At 41.2% G+C, this 16,867-nt stretch overlaps 1 protein-coding gene across 4 annotated transcripts in view; it reads right to left on the bottom strand.

Moving 5' to 3' along the window:
• LOC114556871 (mannosyl-oligosaccharide 1,2-alpha-mannosidase IA) overlaps positions 1-16,867 on the bottom strand; it is a 218,198-nt gene that overhangs the window by 38,598 nt on the left and 162,733 nt on the right. The window lies entirely within an intron of this gene.

Raw genomic sequence — 16,867 nt, 5'->3', positions numbered from 1 at the left:
TCTGTGCTTTGTGAAAGTCACCTTGGTGTGGTTATTTCACTTAGGCCAACCAAAGTCCGCAGTAATCAAGAGAGCGAGAGTGGCATTCGTTAATGTCCCAGCCCAGGCAGGACACTCAGGCTTTGTTGGGACAAGTCACAGGTTCTGTCGCCCCAAATAAGCCTGCTGTCCCCATCGAGGCTGTGAGAGCAGGCTGCTGGTCAGCTTGTATTAATTTCAGAGGGCTGCAGGGACTGGCTGTGTCCACAGTCGTGACAATAGCAGAGCCAAGGTGTCTCCTGGGAAGGCATGCTGTTAGTCCTGCCACAGTAATGTCCACACAGGAGGCTTAGCATTTATTGTTTCCCCTTTTTTATTTTTTCCTTACTTTCCAGCAGCACCTGGCACTATGGCTTAGTGTATGTGTGAGAGAAGAAAAAGCAGGAGTGGTAGTTGGCAGCTCTTGTGTGCACCCAGTTTGAGCTGGCTGATGTGTCACATTGTGAGGGCAGCTACCTGCTTGGCAGCTGCGAACTGTCTTAACGTGGCCCTGTTTGTCACTTGCCTTCTCTTTCTCTCTTTGTTTTTCCCCTCTCAGTGCCAATTCTTAGAGCACTGAACCACCAATTTGCCATTGCCTCAAACATCCCAATTAGCAGACAGACACAGAAACAACTTAACTGTTCGCTCAAACTTAAAAAGAGTATAAAAACATTGGAGAGCCCATTAGACGTTTGGAATTAGACGTGTGTGTAGAGAGGAGAGCTGTTTTCACCTGTGGAAGGCAATTAAAGTGGCTTGAGTGTCTGGCAGTAACTGTACCTGAGTGCACAGCTTCATAATTACAGCTTAATTATATATACATAAAAAAAGTTTTTTCTCCCTTTCTTATTTTTTGAGTTTTCATATTTTATTATCTTACTCTCTCTTGAATATTACAGACACACTCACTGGGTGTGAACAGTTCAGTACATTTAGCATGCTTTGCATTTTCTTTTTTCAAAGATAATTTTTGGGGCATTTAGGGACTGTTCTGTATTTATTTAAGGGGACACTGACAAAAAAAGACATGACCCTCCCCTCGGCAGTAAAAAAATTTCTATGACCCTCCAAAACAATTTGAAAAAAAGGCGTGACACTCCCCTAACAACTTATCAATACCTTCTGTACTGGTTTGCGCTTGGCAAATATATACAGTTTCCCATTGGTTTTTACAGCCGTGACATACGTGACTAAACCTCTGCATTCTCATCTGACACATCACACTCCTCTGTTATGGTTTGGTGGCCATTTCAGTAGATTTACTCACTAACATTGTTGTGGAAACACAATAAGCATGGAAACTAAATGCACACTTACTCCAAATTACTCCTCTAGTAAACTAGTATTCACATGAAATACCATTCAGCAAGGCACTCTGGGTAACATTCAACACACAAACTGGTTGCTATGGACTCATGACTAGGCTTCCTCCACTTCGCCGTTTAAACAAAGTGGAATAAACATATAAAAGTCCAAATCTACACAAAACCCATAATCAATTACTAAGCTGACATCAAACGTGGCATTTAGGAAACATTTATTGCAGCCTTGGCACAGCAAGATGTGCAGATAGTGCAACAGTCATTTTTGTTTTTTGCGTCCTGCTGCTCGCATCGTCAGCCAGGAAATATTGTTTTTACTAAAGCTGTATATGAAATCAGATGTATTACCTACCACCATTCAGTTGTTTTGTGTTATTTATGATATTTATAAAATATCTGATCATGCCAGATGTAATCATTCCACAAATTTTTTAAACAAGGCAATTATCCGTTTCAGCCACCAGGGGGGCAGCTCCCCCTGCCCCACGGCAAACTCATGGATCAGACCCATCTGGTAGCGAAGGAGGGCCAAGACTAAGAGCTACATGGAAAAATATGCCTTGTATTTTTCATTTCTCACAGCAGGAAAAGGCTACATTTACTAATCCCCTGAGAAATATTAGAGCTCTTTCAAACATAGTTAGTTATTATATAGCCAACAAAACTTGCCAACCAGAGGTGAAAAGAAAATACTGCATTCAAATACTGAGGTACTTGGACTTTGCTTTAGTAGTACAGTCAGGCCTTCCAGAAAAAGGTTTTTTGTGAATGTTGTGGGCAAAAATCCTTGATTATGCGGCACGTTTTCTTAAGAAATGCGATGGAATATGCGTGATATTTATGCAATTTTATGCGATGAAATTGCGGGAACTTGCAAAAATTGCGACTTGATGAAAAAGAGAAAAAAAAGTGATTCCCCAACACCCTGCTTTTTGATGATGTTTACGCATAATTACGTCACTTCATAAGGTTCCCATGGCAACAGGGGAAAATGACTGCTCTTGTGTGAAGTAAACTCAACATTTTTCAACTTTCTAAGATATATGTAACTTTTTTGCAACAAAAAAAGGGGATTATGAAATCATGCAAGCGCTGCATATTTTGCGCGGAAATGGGCAATTTATGCGGCGAAAGTGTGGTGTATTTGAAAAAAATGCAGGCCCCGCATAAATATGCAGACTATAAATATGCTGATTATTTCTCTGCAGATTAAGATTTTGCATACTGGACACACTGTGGAGACAAGACATTGTTGTTCATTAATTAATCCAAAAAGGTGTTATTCTCTTAAAACATATTTATTTGACATATTTGTCTTTATTTGACTACTACAACCTGTCAAAATCTTTAAACGAGTAAATTTGTTTGACAAAATAATTTTAAATTAAGGCACACTTACAATACTAGCTACTACTAATCACATCTCACTGTCCTCGTCAGTAAATGGAGTTTGCTTAGTTGCCATGGAGATAACATGGCTATAATACATTGTTGTGGACTAAACTACCCGACAGTATATATAAGGTAGTTCAAATCAACACGACCTCAACCAGCTCAAACATAAACATGTTAATACACAGATCATATTAATCCAATATGACATTCTGAAAGAGGCCATACCTGCAGGACTAATTATACTTTGGTGATAAAACAATTCAGACTTTTGTTGCTGTATTTTTATATTGTGGCACTGCTATTTTTACTTGAGTAAATTATCTGAACAGTTTCTCCAACACACCTGAGAAAGATACAATAATAATGAGGGGTGGGGTCAAAAGTTTAAGAAGCATTGAAGAAGAATGAGAGAGAGCTTTTCTTACTTCAGTGAAATACCTTGAGCGAGTGCCAGACTCCATGTTCGTGTTCCGTGGGCAAAATGTGAGGATATGGACGGTGCCAAAACAATGTTTGGCACAAAAAGAAAGCACTTCCTAGCCCCACTATGCTGGCACTCTGCCCGGTCAGTGCTGGCCTTTACCGGTTTCAGCCAGCTTCTCCACTTTGAAGCTGCATTTTCTCCCCATGAATGTCTGACAGGCAAATCAAGACACGTTCCCCCCACTGAGTTACAACGCAGGTTAACTTGATCAATGCAATCACAGAGCTGGTGACAAAATCGTACTAAGATGGGGTTCATTGAGGCCCAAATTAGCATGCAACTTCAAAGGGGAGCACACTGATTGTGCAGCCAATGCTCTCTTCAACAGTTGGCTGTAAAAAATAAAAATAACTTTTCCTCAAGAAGAGAGAGGAAGCCTCGACCTAACATAGGAGCCGGGAGTGGAGGGGAGGTAACCACGTGTTAATTTTTTGGCTGTAAGGAAATGTCGTCCTCGAAGAAATTGGCCCAATCTCGGCCACCAAAAACAGTTTGGATGATGGGAGAGGAATTGGTGGCAAATGAGCTCAAGGGGAGCAGAAACTGGTGGAATTGGTCGTGGCAATTGACGTGTGTTCTGGATTCACTGAGGAAATGATGCGGAGGACGCAGGTGGAGCCGGGCAGAATGGCGGTGAGGTTTCTTCTGGCTCCTGGGATGTAATTACATGGTAATGGGAAGATCATGTCTGAGGTGATGCTCATACATTTCACTTTTAATTTGAACAGACGCTATATGAGTGGTTCACAGCCTAGGCGTGAGGACACCACAGCGGGGGTTACAAGATAAGTGAAGGGATAAAAAGAAAAATCTATCCCAGCTACACAAAAGGGGTCTTTTTTTCTGACTTGGCCTGTTATGAGGGTTTACAAGTAAAATGCTGTTGTGAAACGCTCGCAGTTTGGTGAGGTTTAGGCATTAAAACTACTTAGTTAAGTTTAGAAAAATATTGTGGTTTGGGTTAAAATCTGTACATTTGTTACGTTTCTTCACTTCCAATTACAGCTCTGTTTGATCCGTAAAGATAAAATACTAAAACTCGTACTTTTTTATTCCCCAAAGTGGACATGAACCCCAATCTCCTGGGTGAAAGTTCTGTGTTTGCAGTTTAGGCACAAAAACTACTTGGTTAGGTTTTAGGCACCAAAACAGGAGAGGGCAGTCTCCTGCGACCCCTTGTTACACATTGCATACAGTATGTCCATGAGTTCAACAAAAAAAGTGGTCATTTGAATAATTTCTTTAGTCCGGTCCGGAGGTTGACCAAGAGACCCACACCGGGAGGTTGGGAGCAGTTTCACAGAAGAGTGATTATCGCTTCTAACCTTAGATTTTTATTTTTACTTCTTAGAGCCCTAAAACCACACAGTGTTATACAAGAAAAAAGTTTAAAAAAGTCCTGGTTCCTGCAGCAGAACATGTGGTTTTAATCATAACCCACCAAAATAATGGAACGGGAACTGCTGTTCTAGATCATTGTTGGACATATCACAGTGAGATTCTGCTGAATGGATCCATCTGTAACTGTCACAATGAACTAAAGTCACATCTTTTAAAAGAAACTGTCAAGTTTCATATTTCAAGGGAATAAAAACAAAGCAAAGCATGACATCAAAGAGCTTTAAGAATCTGATCTTGAATGGAGGGTATGAGAGATGAAGCGGATGTTTTCTCGTTGTTTGACACTTTTGAAAAATGTCACAATGCGAGAGAGAAAAGAGAAAGTAAAGTGGCCGCTGGCAGAGAGGTGTCCCAGAGCATCATGGGTTGAGACACTCAACGGCTGCCACCTTCTTTTATGCATTGTGAAGACATCAAAACAAATATGCCCCTGTCTCTTGGCTTCCAGTTCCATTAATCTCGTGTAATGCTCTGCCTTCAGGTTGCCATGGATACAGGTAGACCATAGGCTATAATAAGTGAGAAAGAAAGAGAGGAGGAAGAGGGCTTAACTATGAACTCACTTCTTTACCACTTTAATCATCATGTGATGTTGGTGTGTCTAACACAAATACAGTAGTTTTGTGAATAGCAGCGGCCATTATGATAATTGGTGGCAGAAATTGTGCTTTTGCTGCAGTAATTAGGAATATGTAGACCGTCACAGTGGCTAGACCTTCAATTATTTTTTACTGCAGCTGCACACAAATTATGGCTTCAAAAGCAGATAAACTACATAAATGTATCCTTCTCCCTGCACTGTGCTACATCTCAAATGAAAAGATGAATCAAGGGTTTGTTGTGGGACGATGCTGGCTGTTTACCGATTGAAAATGTCAGCGTGAAACCGAGCTTAGCAGTTGACCCAGCTTCAGCCCCGTCAAACGCTTCCTCCTGTTTAGTGAATTCATCATTTCCATCTTAATGGGAGCATTTGACTGACACCTGCCATCTCGAATTGCAGGCTCATGTCAGAAAGCATCAGTGTGTGTGTGTGTGTGTGTGTGTGTGTGTGTGTGTGTGAAAGAGAGAGAGAGAAAGTCAGCAGGTCTGAGGCAGACAAAAATAAAAATGAGTGACAAACTTTGTGTCTGAGTCAGACAATGTGTAGGTTTTTTTTTTTTTTAAATTAGCTTTCAGATGATTGCTTATCAAAATAGTCGCATTGCATTTTTTTCATCCATTCACTGAATTTTCACTATTTGTAACATCATCTAGACTAAACAATAATTGAAGAAAAAAAAAAAAAAAAAAATATATATATATATATATATATATATATATATATATATATATATATATATTGAAAATAAACATTAGCTTGTAGCTCTGAACTGCATGTGTGCTTTTGTAGGAGGGAGAGACAGAAAGACGAAGCTTCTGCCAGTCCAATCAACTGCATCTCCACAATAAAGTGATTTGGGGTAGAGGGAGAAGGGGGTGGAGAAAATGGGCAAAATGTGAGTGAGTACCCTATGACGGAATGTAATGGCTAAGTGGCCACAATCAGCAGTCCCTCCGTCTGCCCCTGATGGAGTGATACATCGGCTCATCTGCCTGTGTTAATCAGACCCAAACCAGCTGGAAACCAAAGCCATGTACAATCTGTCCACTGGACTGAAGAGGGAAGAAAAGAAGAAAATACTTGTTGAAGGCAAACATTTACTTTATTTTCAGCAGGCTTGGGTCACCATAAACAGCCAGGAGATCTTCTGTGATTCCATAGTGTTTCACCTTACATATCTCAACCAAAACCACAATCATTGCTACCCATTCAGGCCACATTAAACAGGAAGTAAACCAAATGTTTCTCGTCCTTTTTGCTCTGAACCATAATAAATGGGTTGTTGAGTTTCTGTTACTGTATGTGTGTACACACGAAATGTGAAGCAACTTTTCGCCTTGTAATATTCTTTTACCTTTTTGTTTTGAGAAATATTTTCAACTTGCACGAACATGTGTTCCCACAAAAACCTGTGCTGCCTAGAACAGATTTGCATCTTGCATTCACATCTTTCTATTGACTTTGTATGGGAAAAAAGAAGTCTAAAATTCACTTTGCGTTCTGACTGAACACACTTTGTTTGTGAAGCAGCTATAGCTTAGGGCTGGGCAAACTAGCAACGTGGGGAGTGACACTCTAACAGCCAATCATGTAACAGTATCATGTTTGGTTGCGCCACATCGCTGTCTCGTGTTCTTCAATAACAGAACCGGCGTGGAGTGGAAAGTGAGTGCCGCAGCGAGCGAGGAAAAGTCAGTATGGCAGTTTTGGGGATTTTATAAGTCTGACCGTAGTCAGACCAATGTCGTCAGACCATCGTCCCGACCAACACTGGTAGTACCATAAACTTGTTTTACCACTTTAGCCGCGCTCACACTTTCGAGCACAGCCGTATTCGCCATCAACGTCCAACAACATCTGCAGCTGCAAAACGGCACAAGCAGCAGACCGCCATGGAGAGGTACTCTGCATCAGCGCCTTACTAAACGATACAAAGAAATAACGAAGGCAGACATGCTGAGCACTGTCCAGAAGCCAGGTTACCAACCTAGCACTAAACCTGCAGAAAATAGTTCCTTCTCAGGTTTCTTATATTTAGCTAACACTTTGCACTATTTTATGACACTTTATTAAGCATTTCTTACTTATTCTTTAATTTTGCACCTTAATGTTAAGAGATAATTGTTAAGTGTTCATTGTGATTTTAGACCTGTTTACATTTTAATTATTTGAGTGTTTTCCATGGTTGTGTTGACATTTCTGCTTTTATAACTGAGGGGATTATAATCACAGCAGGGTTAAGTTTAAAATAAAAATGTTTAAATTTAATATATTTTTCTCCTGGTTCTTATTTTAAATAGGTCATAAAAAATATCAATAATTATCGATATCGACCGATATGAAAAACTTATATCGTGATACAGTTTTCAACCATATCGCCCAGCCCTACTATAGCTTCCTGTAGCCTTAGTCATCGACATTAACAACGGTAAAGTCCTTAGTGAGTAAAAATAGGGCAACGTCCATCCATTTGAAAACTTTAATTTAGGACCAGAGCAGTCTGAAATTTTGCAGGGAGGATTGGTAAACGAAAAATAAAGGTGCACATGACAAAAGCTCAATTGCAGTTTGGGCAAAGATCAAAACTCAAAGCTAACCGGGGTAAGCAAGATTTAGCCTCACTTTCAAGCCCGCCATATTGTAAATACTTCACATATTCGTCAAAACTGGGGATACAAGCCAATGTCATATGTCCCAACTTTGCTTTTAATAATCAATAAGGGGAAGAGCAAAGCATGTTTCTTAATAATATCCTGGCTCTTACAAATTCGGAATTGTAGATAGATAGTGAGGGTATAAATAAGTGGTGTGAGTATGATCCCATCCCACAATATCCCGCGAGATTAATGTGACAACATTTCTCAAAGAGGTAAAACATGTCTCGTGATATCAGTACACAAGGGCAGAGCAGCAGCCAGCATGACGGATGAGTCTTACTTGAACCTCGAAATTAGCATATAAGATCCTTCGCCCGCTCTCCAAAGTTGACTCAGAGTTAACTTTTGCAGAGCGATAGCGTAAGAAAAGAGCTGACTGTAAAACCCAGCTTTAGAACGTTAGAGAGTACCGCCTCTCTCTCTCTGCCACGACACGCGTGTGCAGGTCACTGTGACTCTGTCTTGCGCAGACCACTCTCATTCTCTGTCCTTTTTATTTTTTCAACTTTTTTTATTTAAGTTTACATTTTAACAACAGGTGACACAGCACAGGTCGTGGTGAACAAGATATAGTGAAAAAAGATAGATAAATTAAAAGAGATACAGGAAGAGAGGAGAAAAAACGGGGGGAATGGGGCAGCTGGCGTCAAGTGGAGCAGAAGGAGCTCAGTCCTCCAAGTCAGCAGATAAGCTGAGACAGTCAACGAGTTCTAGGAAAGGGTTCCATGTCTCTAGAAATGTCGAGATAGAGCCTTTCAGAGAAGATCTAAGCTTCTCAAGCTTCAGGTTGTCGAGCAACCTCTCTCCTTTTTAAAATGAGTCGGGAAGCGGACAGCAGAAACCTAACTTTACTTTTAATAATATTATAAACAAAGAGAAATGTTCTCCCTTCGTCCTATAATGGTCATAAATGGATAATAGAGTTGCGTACTTCCTTGTTTACTGCGGCAATGAATAAAATACAGAGGAGGAGAAAAGAGCATCTGTCTTCACAAAAATCATCTGTTGAGTGTTTCATGGTAATTTATTTGTGCTTTAGAACGTAATCAATGTGAAACAATAAAATAAGCTTCATTTCTCTCTGTCTACTTTACAATGATAAACAACTGGGGTCCCATTTATAAAACTGTGCGTAGGATCCTTACTAAAAGTGTATGTACGCCCAAAAGCCAAAAATGGCGTATGGCAAAAAATCGTGAATCAGCCTCTTATCCCGCCCTGTACACGCCCATTTTTAACCATAAATAGTCATTGCAAAGCACCTCATGAATGCTGATCAGTATGTTAATGACCCTGGCAGTTGAAAAAGCAAAAAACTTCCTCAGACGCTCGGGAATTGCTGCAAATTGAATTATAATTTTGGCCTGTTCTCGCAGTGTAGGGAAACCTGATCTGTAGACTACATATATTTATTATACTGTCCAAAACAGCAGGCATTTCGGCTAGGGGTGTGCAAAAAAATCGATTCACATTCGAATCGCGATTCAAGCTCTACCGATTCAAAAAACGTTTTAATTGTACGCCTACTGCAATCACATGGGGAAAGTAACTACATTTACATACTGTGAATTGTTTTTTTAATCAAGAATTTTTTTGAATCAAAAATCTATTTTGAATCGAATCATGAGCCTAAAAATTGATATCGAATTGTGACATTTTCTGAATCGTGCACCCCTAATTTCGGCACTTGGGGACAGCTTCGATATACCAGACCTAGATTTAACAGAACTAAATATTATATCCAAACAAGCCTTATTGATAAATGTGAAGATTATATATAATATTTATATAAAAACACTGCTGTCTGCCATTTCCCTCTGGAAACAGCCAGTTGCGAAAGTGTAATAGGCAAACACACTTCTCTTCATGCAGTTTTTGTTACGAACAGTATTAAAGTTGGGACTGATAACGAGGACATTAAGTGTAACGATTGCGCGAGAGCTTAACAGCTGTATTTCCAGACTTCGACATTTGATGATATATGCACCATATTAAAGACAGATATTTAGTTATGTACACTGTGTTCTGCCGTTATCTAATGCTAGGGTATTTGATGCTATCCTGTATTCCATGGAGTCAAGCCATCTCCTCATACGCTCAGTAGCGGACTCTGTGACGGTGAGACAGTGCCTAAACATTAAGAACAAATTTTTATTGAAAATTTGAGGTTTTAGAAGGTGTTTATGGAACAATTCTAACTCAGTAAAAGCGCAAATAACACTGCTGGATTTCATCTTCATGATAACGTGTATGATATGGAGTGAAAAAATGTGCTTGAGGCATCAATGAGTAATCGTTATTCCCACATTTACTTTCTGCAGTCTGACTTCAGTTCACCACCTCACCATCTGCGTCGCCAATTCCCATTGTCTCTAAAATGTGCGTACGCATGGGCCAGAGTTTGCGTGGAGGACCGCACATTCTGCCGTCAAGTTTGTTTTTTATAAATCACAACCTTTGCGTAGGAAGTGGCGTACGCACATTTTCAGCTGTTTTGTGCATACGCCACGTTTATAAATGACACCCCTGGTCCGAACTAGTGCCAGAAAACGCTTGGTTACGTTGTAACCTTGGTTCTCTGAGTGAAGAGACTATCTCTCCACCGTACATATGGAATAAGTACTGGTGTAACTGTTAGTTATACAGGATAGAAGCCAGTCATTTGTGGCAAAACCTTTCAGTGCTGGTTTTTCATTTTGGGACTTTCATCCATCCATCCATCCATCCATCCATCTTCGTCCGCTTATCCGGTGTCGGGTCGCGGGGGGAGCAGCTCCAGCAGGGGACCCCAAACTTCCCTTTCCCGAGCAACATTAACCAGCTCCGACTGGGGGATCCCGAGGCGTTCCCAGGCCAGGTTGGAGATATAATCCCTCCACCTAGTCCTGGGTCTTCCCCGAGGCCTCCTCCCAGCTGGACGTGCCTGGAACACCTCCCTAGGGAGGCGCCCAGGGGGCATCCTTACCAGATGCCCGAACCACCTCAACTGGCTCCTTTCGACGCAGCGAGCAGCGGCTCTCTCCGCTCCTCACGGATGACTGAGCTTCTCACCCTATCTCTAAGGGAGACGCCAGCCACCCTCCTGAGGAAACCCATTTCGCCGCTTGTACCCTGGATCTCGTTCTTTCGGTCATGACCCAGCCTTCATGACCATAGGTGAGGGTAGGAACGAAAACTGACCGGTAGATCGAGAGCTTTGCCTTCTGGCTCAGCTCTCTTTTCGTCACAACGGTGCGATAGATTGAATGCAATACCGCACCCGCTGCGCCTATTCTCCGACCAATCTCCCGCTCCATTGTCCCCTCACTCGCGAACAAAACCCCAAGGTACTTGAACTCCTTCACTTGGGACTTTCAATTGAATAAAAGACTATTTTTCCAGTCTTATTTTTTATTTGTATTTTTTAAATAGTGTTAAAATCTCGTCTCAATCTCGTGAACCCAATCTCGTGTCTCGTCAGTTGGGTGACGTATCATATTTGTACCCACAAAGTGTGACATCTACCACCTGGATACAGTACCAAGATGATAAAATACCTTCCTTGCAAAGATGGCAGTTGTCCTACTTTCCAGAAAAGACCAGTTCTAGGCTTTCAGCAGAGTTAATACCTGTTCTACACACCTCTCCACTTGGGAACAAGCCTCAGAACTGTAGGCTTAAGCCGGCATGCATATAAACCAATATATCAAACTCCTTTTCACCCCCCGACTGTCAGAATGCAGTTCTAATCTACTCAGAGTTATGCGTTCACTATCCCAGAGCCACCAGAGAGTGTGAACACAAAATCCTTTTTGTAAAGTCAGCATTCATCTTCACCTGTACATTACTGCGGACAGAAGGAAACAGAATGTAGCCTGATATGAATGTCATGCACATACAGCAGCACTTTTCCTTAATGTATGAAGAGGAAAGTCTTAAAAAACTTAACAGTAAATGACTGATGCTCTGCTTTACCGGAGCAACTACTATTAAAATGTTCATGAGCAAGGTACATCACTCCCAGCTGGAGAAAGCATACTGGGAGAGAGATAGCCTCTTGATAGCAAATAGCTGGTAGAACTTACAATAAAAACATTTTAAGCATGACGATTCATAAATAAAACATAAAATATGAATAATGAATGGATGGACAGAACAGCAACACTTACACAATGTAAGGCAATCCAATGTGGCAGCCCTGCAATGAAAAATAGCTAAGTAAGGGTTGCATTGTTTGATTTTGGTTGAGACTGTGTCAGAGCAATGTTGTCTTAACTCCTTATACCTGTATATTGCAAAACAGTATTACAACACTACAAAATGCTTCAGAAATCAACACCTCTCTGACATCATAAGCTTCATATTTGCAGTAGAGTATGGCTTACATGTATATGCTTTTCATACTGATTTCACTGTACAGGTCTTATTCACACCCACATGTGCAGCATGTGTAACATCACGAGCTGCAACTTGTGTGAGTGTGTGTAACCGTAAATGTGAAGCGAAATTGATTTGAAAGAATGTGCATTGTACACTACAGTCTTTCCCTGGAATTATAAAGCACAGCGTTGCTACACAGATATTGTATTTCCTGCATGACTAGGCAGGCAGACTGTAAGCCCAGACCGTGGGCTGAGACTGATAGGCGAATGGCTTTCAAATACCCAGCACTGGCTGTTGCAAGGCATGGTTGTAAAACACTCAGGATTGATTTTTTTTTTTTTTAGCATTTGTTTTGCTAGGGAGGGCTTTTTTTTTTCATAACCATTAAAGTGTGATCTGTGCTTGCCATAAGTAAATGGGTTCTTTGGCTTCAATCAGACCACCCACAGTGACAATACCGACTGTAGAGTATGAGACAAGCTGCATGTCAACAGCAGCAGCGAGCCACCAGTCAACCGATGGCCACACTCAGCCTCACTGAAACAGCAACTGCACCATGGGATTGTAAATATTAAAAGCAGAGAATGAAATCAAATAGATTACGAATCATAATTCCAACTGCCAGGTGGCTGAAAGCAATCAATCATGGGAAATCGCAGTAGAAAAGTCTATTTTTTAATCTGATCCCTTCATCCCGATGGGCTGCAGCACCGCAGCAGATAACTGAGGCGAAAGAAAAATACCAATGAGATTCTACTAGCAGATAAAGAAAGAGTTGGAGAGGAACAGTATTTCATTTACATACTGGCAACAGGACTATAATTTATCGTCAGGGTACAGATGGAAGCTCTATTTGAAAAAGCCCTGAAGAGTTTGTGTGAATGGTTCTGCATCATGCAGCCACGAGGGACCAGGAACTCAGATTCAAGAAATACTACAACACAAATGGTCTTGTAAAGACAGAAGAAAGGCAGCATGAAACCAAAAGAGGGCAAAAATGTGTCCTGCTTGATTCATCAGACGTAGTTTTGATTAGTTGTTTACTGTATGTGTTCTTCAATTGCCTGCAGAGGCAAATAAAAGAGTGAGAGGTTAAGAGAACGAACTGTGTCACTCAAACACTAAGATATATGAACCCCCCTTGCCAAAGGCGTGTTGTGAACACAGACTCTCCCAAAGGCCCGAGGGGACACTGTTTCACCCCTCTTTCCTCAGACGCACAGTGAAGCATAACTGCTTCAGGTGGAGTTTGTGAGCTCACTGTAGGGCAACTTCATTTTGTGTGCAGCTTAGAGTTGCACCATTCCAACTGAATACCGAGGGAGGGGAGAAGAAAGAAGCCATGCATTCAGCTGACAGGGAGGTGGAGTAATGCTACCACCAAGAAAAAGGAAAAGGAGCAGAAATGAGATTAAAAAAAGGGAAACAATAAGAGGGTGAAAATAGAGTTTGAGCATGTCATGACCGCAACTTTGGTACAAACTCATTTTTTACACTAGACAGTATATCATCATTGCATCTCTCAGGAACCGTGTCTGGACACGTCCTTTTGATTGACAGCTGAAGGACGTCTCAGCAGCAGCAGCAGCGAGATAGGGCTCCATTACCCGCACAGCGAGCAAAAGGACATGCACTGCAGCCGTAATGATACATTTAAGTCCGGGAAGGGGCCATTTGTTGGTGAAGAAGAGCGAGGGGCAGTCGGCACGGCCCTGACAGCCGTTCATCCTCCCCAATCACCAACTCTGAGGGGAGTGCTTCCAAATCGCTGCTCTACTAAGAGGCCCGGCCCATTAGTTGTGTTAAACTAAATATGAAGAAACAGATCAATTACTGCCTCTGCCCGTTTTAATGCGTGCATGGGTGTTTCTCTATATGTACCGGTGTATGTGGTTTGCTGCTCCACACACAATCCTGCAGCTGTCTGTGGTGAAGATGATGTTAAGCCATTAATTTACCTGCTCTGTTACACAGATGTGGAGGTTCGTGAGGATGATGAATAAATGAGTTTCCCCAGGCTGCGAATGGGGAGATTTCTTTCATTATTTTTTATCTAATTGATTACTGCAAGCAGTCTTTCTAACCTGTCCCACAATTAATGTGCTGCTTTTTATGTGCTTAATTAATGGCCACTGCGGCTTCATGAAAAACACACACTCAATTACATCTGGAATTGAAAAGCCGCGGCAGTTTATGCTGTATCGCTGCGCCGGGGACGGCCCGGAGACATTAATCAGCCAAAATGGAATTCAATAAGACAGACTTAGTCGTCTAGACCAAATTGGACTATTTTTCATATTGTTGTCAAGCTGCATCTGTGGCAATATTGCAGCTCGAGTTTTCTTCTTCCCCGAAAAACCACTTTGACTCAACTTGGCTGTCAACAATCTTGGCTGTTCAGCTTTCGCTTGTTTGTTCAGACACTGCGACCGTCCTGTCCCCTGTTCAGACTTCTCTTTGTGACACGGTGTTGGTGTTTCTGGAGTGTCCTCATATTCAATGCGCTGCTCCTTTCATATTTGGTGAAGAGTTCTTGTTTTGTATAATAAACAATACATGCGCACGCACACACACGCACACACACGTGCGCGCACACACACACACACACACACACACACACACACACACCTCCAGCTCATGTTTAGAGAGGCCGTCACCCAAACCAATTCCATGGGGTCTTGTTTTGAATAAAAAGCAGTGATGGACAATACTGTCTGAATCCAAAACACCCTCTTGTCAGTATGAGCTCTGGTGTGTGTTTAGGCTTGCAAAACAAATGCTATCAATTCAAACTTCCATGTTTCTCTATTTCCTTTCAGCTTTGACAAAATGATAGGCGAGACTCCTGGCAAAACTCTCTTTTCTTTACATAATCTAACTTCACACTTGACATTATACTAGCCTCTATACAACGCATCAACAATACAAAAAAAGCAATAATAGCGAGCAATCAGTATAGGGTTAAACACATTTAGATGCTGCAGCCTTCATGTTTGCTATTGCTACATAATCTCCTAACGAGGGAGTTTCTTTGGATTTTCTTTAATTTACAGTAAACTACAGGATCTGTATGCATCACTTACACTGACACTCCGGGAGCCGGACTTTCAAATAAAGAAAATTAAATGCATTTATACCTAATACACCTATTCTTGTTTGATATTTTAGCTTTCTTACTAAATGAATGCTATTTTTTTTTTTACATGTATTAATATTTATGCATATTAAGTAGCCACATGCATCTCTTTTGGTTTTATAATACATCCATAGATTTACCTCTCCAGCGAGAGGATGGTTCGTTTATAAGAGTTTGTCCAAAGTTCAAGATTCGTGGCAAACTAAGATAAACAGTTAGACCACAAACTGACATCTTTCATTTTAGCCTGTTTGTGAAAATTCGCTATTTGCAGAATAGAGGTGTGTTTTCGTAACAGCGTCGTGGATGAGAGTGGACTGCGCAGACAGAGCAGATTGAAATATCGCTTCCTCCATGTTTATGCCTGTAGACAGGTGAGTGCATTGATGCACCTTTTAATCATGAAGGTTTTATGTTAGCCTACTTACAGTAAAACTTTAAAGTTCTTTGTGTCTGCTGTCAATCACAACTATATATTGAAACGGCTCTTTCTCTCCTTAAATTGCAGAAGGACGGAGAGGAACACCGAAGTTTATAAATAAGGCCCTGTAAGCTCTGCAAATTCTGAATGAGAAGGCCTGGATGCCACAAGGCTGATCCCCAGGATTTGATTTGTTTGGCCTTGTCCTTGCTTACTGGCGTGAAAGAAAAATCATCAGTCCCTCAACAGGGGTTCTATTGAGGCTTCTATTTAGATTTGGGCTCATTTGGGCCCGTGCCAAAGCTCCTCCAGGCTGATAAAATGATTCCAGCAGGAATGTTGTGTACAACTTTAAAGACTAATTGAAGGGATTATACAGGAAGAAAAATAATAGACTGATTGAGAGAAAGTGGGGACATAACATACAGAAAAATAAAGCTCCTGAGATTTTCTCGTGGCATAAAAAAACACTATTCTTAATCATGTAATAATCCAAGCATTCACAAACATGTATCCTTCGAATCTTGGCTTGGCTGCAGCTCTAGCAAACAAGCTGCTAGCTTATTTTTGAGCGACAGACTCATTCAGTGGGTGAGTTATTATTACCCGAATGTACAAGACACAAACAAATATTAAATAAGCTGCGCGCTCCGGTGCATATGACATTTCACAAGCTATAATGCAAGATGTGTGAGCTGCTGGTTATGAGATGTTGTTCTTACCCAGTGCCTCTTAATTACATAATAAACCTGAAAGGTGTAAGAGTGGAGCGGAGCACAGTTATTCTAACTCTGCACAAATGGGATTAGGTGTTTGTACACAGAGCAGAATAAGGGTTTTTCGATAGGGAGCTTTCCTTTCATGGTTAAGCCTGTGGCAGGGACTACAGAGTGCAGCAGGTTACCCTGCGATTATGATGATCCAGTTTGATTTGAGGAAATTAAATTTCTTCCAAGACCACTTTTCAGCTCTTCAGCAAAAGGACAACAAACCGATACAATGCAAAGGCGGCCACTGCTCAAATACAAGCAGCAGAGCACACACATTCATCACTGTGATAAAGC

Source organism: Perca flavescens, chromosome 6, assembly GCF_004354835.1.
Source record: "Perca flavescens isolate YP-PL-M2 chromosome 6, PFLA_1.0, whole genome shotgun sequence".
NCBI classification, from domain to species: domain Eukaryota; kingdom Metazoa; phylum Chordata; class Actinopteri; order Perciformes; family Percidae; genus Perca; species Perca flavescens.
The sequence above is the reverse complement of the archived record's forward strand: the minus strand, read 5'-3'. Positions and strand labels throughout refer to the sequence as shown.